Source organism: Pseudophryne corroboree, chromosome 9, assembly GCF_028390025.1.
Source record: "Pseudophryne corroboree isolate aPseCor3 chromosome 9, aPseCor3.hap2, whole genome shotgun sequence".
In the NCBI taxonomy this organism is placed as follows: Eukaryota; Metazoa; Chordata; class Amphibia; order Anura; family Myobatrachidae; genus Pseudophryne; species Pseudophryne corroboree.
In genome coordinates this window covers 324,810,800-324,819,410 of record NC_086452.1, presented here as the reverse complement: position 1 = coordinate 324,819,410, position 8,611 = coordinate 324,810,800, and positions in this window count along the sequence as shown.

Genomic DNA, 8,611 nt, shown 5'->3' with positions numbered 1-8,611 from the left:
GTGCCTGCGGCTACTCGTGACTTGGAGGATTCCAGGTTACTAGATGTAGTCAGGGCTTTGAAGATTTATGTAGCCTGAACGGCTGGAGTCCGGAAAACTGACTCGCTGTTTATCCTATATGCCCCCAACAAGTTGGGGGCTCCTGCTTCAAAGCAAACCGTTGCCCGCTGGATCTGTAACACGATTCAGCAGGCTCATTCTGCGGCTGGATTGCTGCATCCAAAATCAGTGAAAGCCCATTCCACTAGGAAGGTGGGCTCTTCTTGGGCAGCATTACAGCTTTGCCGAGCTGCTACTTGGTCGGATTCAAACACGTTTGCAAAATTCTACAAGTTTGATACCCTGGCTGAGGAGGACCTTGAGTTTGCCCATTCGGTGCTGCAGAGTCATCCGCACTCTCCCGCCCATTTGGGAGCTTTGGTATAATCCCCATGGTCCTTACGGAGTCCCCAGCATCCACTAGGACGTCAGAGAAAATAAGATTACTTACCTGTAAATCTATTTCTCGTAGTCCGTAGTGGACTACGAGTGCGGACTTTCTGCAATACGTGTACATAGTTATTGCTTAATAATGGGTTATGTTATGTTGGCATCCATTGTTTGATGCCCTGTTGTTCATACTGTTGACTGGATAAGTGTATCACAAGTTATACGGTGTGATTGGTGTGGCTGGTATGAGTCTTACCCGAGATTCCAAAATCCTGTCCTTATAATGTCTGCTCTTCCGGGCACAGTTTCCTTAACTGAGGTCTGGAGGAGGGGCATAGAGGGAGGAGTCAGTGCACACCAGATAGTACTAAATCTTTCTTTAGAGTGCCCAGTCTCCAGCGGAGCCCGCTATTCCCCATGGTCCTTACGGAGTCCCCAGCATCCACTACGGACTACGAGAAATAGATTTACCGGTAAGTAAAATCTTATTTTTAGGATATGGGGCTTGTTACAGTCAGTAAGCCTGGGTCACTCATACATGTAGTTAGTGAGTGAGGGTGTAATAATGGGTTATGGGGACCTGCTACATTCAGTGAGGGGAGCACTAATCTAAAATGAAGTAACTGTGTGGTGTAACAATGGAAATTAGAGATGAGGGGACAATCAGTGAAGGGGGAGAGTAATATACTGTAGTAGAATATAAGGAGGAAAAACAACAAATAATGTAAGGGGCATTAATCAGGAATGAAAATATAGTGCTATGGATTGTTTGAGGAAGGGGGCCCTAAATCCGTATCTTGCTTAGGTCCCCATGAGGTCTAAATCTATCTGTGGTCCTAAGTAATACATGCATTTCCTTTGACAAGTATATTTCCCACCTGCAGTAATTGCTTAATCTGTGTTTGTTCGAAAAAAGATAGATACAAACTATAGCGCTAGGAGGAAAACTACATTCAACCCCGTGCTATGATAGATTACACAGCAAATCCCATCAACATAAAGTAAAATCCACAATTTTAAAAGGAAACAACGTAATTTTGAAGGGAGTTGAAATTGAGCCAAAAGGCTACACTCAAGGGGTCATTCCGAGTTGATCGCTCGCTAGCAGTTTTTAGCAGCCGTGCAAACGCATTGTCGCCGCCCACTGGGGAGTTTATTTTCGCTTTGCAGAAGTGTGAGCGCCTGTGCAGCAGAGCGCCTGCAAAAACATTTTGTGCAAAACAAGACCAGCCCTGGACTTACTCTTCGTGTGCGTTGATTCTAACATTGGAGGGTTGGCTTTTGACGTCACACACCCGCCCAGCGTTCGCCCAGCCACGCCTGCGTTTTCCCTGGCATGCCTGCGTTTTTCAAAACACTCCCAAAAAACGGTCAGTTGACACCCAGAAACGCCCCCTTCCTGTCAATCTTCCTGCATTGTGCCGTGCGACTAAAAGCTTCGCTAGAACCTGTGCAAAACCACAAAGGACTTTGTACCCGTACGTCACGCATGCGCACAACGGTAGCTAGCGATCAACTCGGAATGACCCCCTCAGTTCAGTTCATTGGATTTCACAATATTACATGTAAAAAACAGAAAAACACATAATAGTGCAGACCATCATATCAGTAATGATTTTTAATTCACGATGTCCACTTACAAACAAAGGATTGATATCAGTATGATGATTATCCCACAGTGGCAAAGCAGCGTAAGTCAGGTGTATCGGTCCAGATGATAACAGACGGCCTTTCATATACGCTCCAAAGTGGTGTAGAGGCTACCATAGAGAAACAAAAACGCAAGCAAATAATGCAAATATGTAAAAACAAGAAGTGATTTAATACAGATATATACACTTACAGACAAGTGTTAAAAACACAGCATGATAAATCCCACAGTGGCAAACAGCATAGACAGCTCCTGGTGTCCCAAAGATGTTCCAAGGAATCCACCATAACCCACTTCCGGATTGTGGGTATAGTCCAGCAGCACACCCACAAGTTCAACCAAATGGGAAAAACGTACAGAGACACGCTAGACGCGTTTCAGACTTAGAGTCCTTTTTTGAGCGTGACTCAAACTCCTAAGGCTGTCCTTATATCCCCCCGGCCATAAGCGGTAACAGGTGTACTTGTTTACCACTGATCGGCGCCATTCGCGGACTGCGCATGCGTGACAAGACTGGAACCGTAAGTCACGTGCCGATTTGCGTTCCATTTTCCAGGAAGTAATCATTATGCGTTCCAAGGTCTGTTTCACAGACCGGAAACAATTCCAATGCGGCGCTCTACATTATTATATGATCATATTGTTATGTAAAGGTTCATAGATGCCGGAGCTGGATAATAGAGTACATTTGGGATCAGAGGACACAGCTCATCCAATATATAAAAAATAGTAACAAACAATAAATTAAAAACAAAATATAAATATAGCATCAAAAATAAATTGCTAAAAACAATTCATTATAGAAGTGTAAAGTGCTGCAAAGCAAATAATTGCACAAACCTCATGAATCAGGGGAATAAACAGTTAAATAGACTAAAAGACATGCATGATATTTAATATAAACAAAATTTTAAAAACAAAAGTCTATATTAAAAAAACTTTTTAACTCGAAGTCAGCATTGAGCCCCTTGGGTACAAGGGTCCCCAAAATGATGAATCCATCGCATCTCTGATTGAGATAGCCGCTTCTCAACATCGCAGTTTCTCCATTTTGGAAGTATCTGTTAAATCAGGGCCGGTTCTAAGAGTTGTGGCGCCCCGGGCAAAATATGGGGGCGTGGCTTCAATTGGGGGCGTGGTCACGACGCTGCAAGAAAATAAATAAATAAATAAAAAGAATACTTACCATCCACGTTCCTGATCCAGACCCCCTCCGCCGGCGGCACCGCTCTTCTCCCCTCTCTCTTCTCTTCGATCTATGGGAGAGACGTTATTACGTCTCTCCCATAGAACAGCATAGACACTAGAGGTCAATTATGACCCCTAGTGTCTGTGCCACTACGCTGTGCGGTGCGCGATGATGTCATCGCGCATCGCACAGCAAAGGTCCTCTACACGAAGGGAAACTAGACCGTAGCGTCTAGTTTCCCTTCATGGAGAGGACCGCACCGCACAACTAAGGTCCTCTCAATGAAGGGACACTAGACGCTACGCGTCTGGTTCCCTTCAAAGCGGGGGGGCACAGCAGGGCACTGCGGGGGGCACAGTGGCGGATCTTGCCCTGGTGCGGCGCCCTCCGGAAGGTGGCGCCCCGGGCAAAAGTACTGCTTGCCCGTGGCAAGAACCGCCACTGTGTTGAATACCCAAAAAATGTTTTATAAAACACTCCCTTGATTCATGATGGGAATTAAATTGAGCAGAGACATTGGCCAGTATTTACTAAAAATCCGAGTTTGGACGATTTGTGGGTTTTTTTTTTCTAAGTCCCAATCTGGGAATTCACTAAGCAGAAAACTCGGCAGTGTCTGGTCTATTCGTAATGGTTTGATTGGCAAAGTTCTGAAATACGAATGAATAGACCATTGGTCAAACACGGCTGTTATTTCATACAATACGGGCATTCACTATTCATTCGTATTTGGGTGTTAGTCTCTGAGTGCTCAAGTGCGGGTCTATTTTTTTTTCGATTCGTTAAAAAAAGCAGCAAAAAAATAGACCTGCTTTTTCCAGTCGAGTTTGGATAACCATGCACGGATCAGTGAGATCTGTGCATGGTTATCTATGGGAAAGGGTCTGTTTAGTGTAAAAACAGGGAAAAAAATTGCGTGGGGTCCCCCCTCCTAAGCACAACCAGCCTCGGGCTCTTTGAGCCGGTCCTGGTTGAAAAAATATGGGGGGGAAAATGACAGGGGTTTCCCCATATTTAATCAACCAGCACCGGGCTCTGCGCCTGGTCCTGGTGCAAAAAATACGGGGGACAAAAAGCATAGGGGTCCCCCGTATTTTTTGAACCAGCACCGGGCTCCACTAGTCAGAGAGATAATGCCACAGCCGGGGGACACTTTTATATAGGTCCCTGCGGCCCTGGCATTAAATCACTAACTAGTCACCCCTGGCCGGGGTACCCTGGAGGAGTTGGGACCCCTTAAATAAAGGGGTCCCCCCCTCCAGCCACCCAAGGGCCAGGGGTGAAGCCCGAGGCTGTCCCCCCCCCATCCATGGGCTGCGGATGGGGGGCTGATAGCCAAGTGTAAAATAAAAGAATATTGTTTTCTGCACAAGAACTACAAGTACCTGCAAGCCTCCCCCGCAAGCTGGTACTTGGAGAACCACAAGTACCAGCATGCGGGGGTTAAACGAGCCCGCTGGTACCTATAGTTCTTCTGCAAGAAAAATACCCAAATAAAAACAGGACACACACACACCTTGAAAGTACAACTTTATTACATACATTCCGACACACACATACTTACCTATGTTCAGATGCCGACTCGGCCCACGTCTCGACGTCGATTCCAGGGTACCTGAAAATAAAATTATACTCGCCTAAATCCAGTGTGTCGTGTCCTTTTTTTTTTTTTTTTGTATAATCTGTTTTTATTCAGGAAAATATGAAGATTACATCACATTTAGACAAAAGAGCTTCAAAACATATAATTAAGGTCAATTGCAATATAGCCATAAGGAGCAGGGTAGCGTACCACACTAGACACTGGGGGTCGGTATAAGTACAGGCAATAGTAGGTTGTTCTATAGTGTCAATGTGGTACCCACTCGCTATCTGTCTATACAGTGAGTGTAATCGTGATAACATAGGTAACATAGTAGAAAAGTTATAGAAAAGAGCGAAGTATGAAATGAAGGAAAGGAAAGAAGAAAAACATAGTGTGACCAAGTCTGGGGGCCCTCGAACTGAGGGGGAGGTGTAATGCAGTCTCTTTAATCGATCAACTGCGGAGCTTAGTCATTTGGTGGCGCAAATGTAGTCTTTGTAGTCTTTGGAGGACGTATATTCTATCCAAGGTAACCAAGTGGTCATGAACTCTAAGAGTTTATCTCTGGAAACCAGGAGGATGTTCTCCATATTCATATAATAATTAATTCTAGTGAACCATAGTTTCCTTGTGGGCGGAGATGGAGATCTCCATAGAGTGGGGATAACTGCCCGTGCTGCATTAGACAGGTGGCGGAGTAATGATGTTTTGTGCTGGGCCAGTGATATTGAAGAGTGGGAAAGCAACCAAAAGGCCGGGTCAGTAGGGATAGGGGTATGGAGTATGTCTTGAGAAATGGAGATGACATCAACCCAGAATGGTCGGAGTAGGGGACAGTTCCACCAGATGTGCATTAGGGAACCAGTGGCATTAAGACATCTCCAGCATCTGTCTGTCACTCCAGGATATATGAGGTGGAGGAGAGAGGGGTGTCTTTACCATCTCGTTAAAAGTTTATATTGGGTTTCTCTAACTTGTATACATACTGAACTTTTATGGGATTAGAGGAATATCATCCGCCAGTCTTTGTCTGTTAGTTGAATCCCGAGATCCCTCTCCCAGGCTAACTGGAAGGGTGGGGGCATCTGAGCACCGGGGCTCTGTAATAATTTGTAAAGTGTGGAAACAGTGTGCTGGGGGGTGCATGTAGAGACGCACAACCTCTCAAACTGTGTTAGTTCCCGAGAGGCTTGGAGATATCTGTGTTTGGAGTGCAGAAAATGTCTAAGCTGTAGATATTTCCAGAAATCATGTTGTGGGATTTCCCATTTAGATCGCACTTCCGAAAACTGTCTAACGCCTGAGGAGGTCGCCAGCTGGCCTACCCTAAAGAGACCTCCAAGGGCCCAATCACGAAAGTGGGAGGGTATTAAGCCGGGTAAAAAGTCGGGGTTGGCTAGAAAAGAGGTCAACGGGCCGAAATCGGAAGAGAGGAAGGGCCAGCGGCACGCTTTTTTTTCCAGAAGGAGAGGGTCGCGGTGACAGTTGGGTGAGGGGAGGGAGGCCTGGGGAGGGAAGGGAGCCAAGGGAAAATCTCTGGGAATTATTGCATGTGAAGCCCCTCCAGAGCCACCCACTGCTTTGTGTCCCGACTCCTCGTCCAATCCAGAACCCTATTAAGCAAAATTGCCCAATAATAGCCTCTGATATCAGGTAACTGGAAACCACCACATCGGGTGGAGCGAATCATAGTGGACCGGCTGATTCTAGGCCATTTCCGAGACCAGATAAATTGTTGTATCAAGAGTTGGATGGACTTGAAGCAGGAGTCTGGGATCCGTATGGGGAGAGCCTGAAGTTTGTAGAGTAGCTTAGGGAGAGTATTCATCTTCACAACATTCACCCTTCCCAGCCAAGAGAGTGGTTTGAGGTACCATCTGCTATAATCAGCCCTGAGTGTTCGGAGAAGGGGCACAAAATTCAATGTGAACAAACAGGACAGATCGCTCGGCAGTTGTATTTCCAAGTAGGATAGGTGGGAGGTATTCCAAGTAAAGGGGAAGGATTGTTTAAGTAAAGTCACTGTTGCCAGGGGGTGGGGTTGGGGGGGGGGGTGGAGGAGATGTTCAGGGCGCAGGATTTGGACATGTTGATCTTAAAGTTGGAAAGTGACCCGAAATGGGACAGCTCCTGCATGAGATGAGGGAGGGAGGAAACTGGGTGCGTTATTGTAGCTAATAAATCATCAGCAAACAGGGAAAGTTTGTGCTCTGTATCACCAACCTTCAGGCCAGTAATGCGATCATTGGCCCTAATAGCTCTAGCAAAGCTTCGATACAGAGGACAAAGAGTAAAGGGGATAGTGGGCAACCCTGTCGTGTCCCGTTACTTATGGAAAAGGGGTCGGATAAGGATCCGTTGACTCGGACCCGAGCTGTGGGTGATCTATAAAGTCCCATAATTCTGCCAAGTGCTAGGGGGCCCAATCCGATGTACCCCAGTACAGACCTCATAAAACCCCAACTGACTCTATCAAAAGCCTTTTCGGCATCGGTGGATAGCAGCACAGTGGGAGAGCTACCCTGGGATGCTATATGAATTAGGCTCAGTACCTTAGTGGTATTGTCCTTAGCCTCGCGGTACGGGACGAAGCCCACCTGGTCGTTGTGAATTAGAGAAGGCAGGAATACATTCAGTCTGTTTGCCATTAGTTTTGCGAAAAGCTTGACATTGACATTTAGAAGAGATATGGGCCTATAACTGGAGCACATCGAGGGTTCTTTACCGGGTTTAGGTAGAACGGAGATGTGGGCTTCTAAGGACTGGTTTGAGAAATGGGTATCTGCGGAGATAGAGTTAAAGGCCTGGAGGAGATAGGAGGAGAGGAGGTCTTTAAATTGTTTATAGTAGGTAAGCGTGAAGCCGTCCGGCCGTGGACTCTTGCCAGAGGGTGTCGAGGTCAGAGCATTTTCCAGTTCTTGCTGGGTAAAAGGTAGTTCCAATGCTTCCCTATCTGAAGGTGATAGGACGGGGTAGGACACCTTTTCTAAATATGCCTTCGCCTGTAGGAAGTCGTAAGGGGAGGTGGTGCCATCGGGTCGGTTCTCCAGGTTATATAAAAGGGAGTAACACTGTTTGAAGCATGCAGCTATTTCAGGGGGTTTTGAAACGGAGAGCATCCCCAGGGTCCTTCACGTTATTAATAAACAAAGAGGAGCGTTGGGCCTTGAGAGCCTGGGCCAGGAGGCGACCAGGTTTATTACCCCACTGGTAGTATTTGGAGTTGCATTTACGGACAGAAAGCTGGATACTATCAGTAAGGGTTTTCTTTAGTTGAGCCCGCGTGTCAAGTAGTTCTAGGTAGTCAGTCTCTGATAGAGATGTTTTGTGCGAGGACTCAAGATGGTGGAGTCGTTGCAATAGTTTGGTGATTAGTGCTGACCTCTGTTTCTTCATAAATGTTCCCAACTGTATAAGCTTACCCCTTATGGTGCATTTATGCGCTTCCCACAGGATAATCTTTGAGACATCGTCGGTATCATTCATGGAGAAGAATTCAGTCAAAGCCTTTTCTATTTCACCCCTGCAATATTGGTCCTGTAGCAATGACTCATTAAGACGCCAGGTCCATTGACCCGGGGTAGCCTGGGGGGGTTGAAAGAGTCATATGCACTGGGTCATGGTCAGACCAGGTCATCAAGCCTATGGAGGAGTCTATTAGTAAAGGGAGATGTCTGTGACTAAGAAATAGATAATCGAGACGGGAGTAGGCTTTGTGTGGGGGTGAGTAAAAGGAGTAATCTCTGTCAGAGGGATG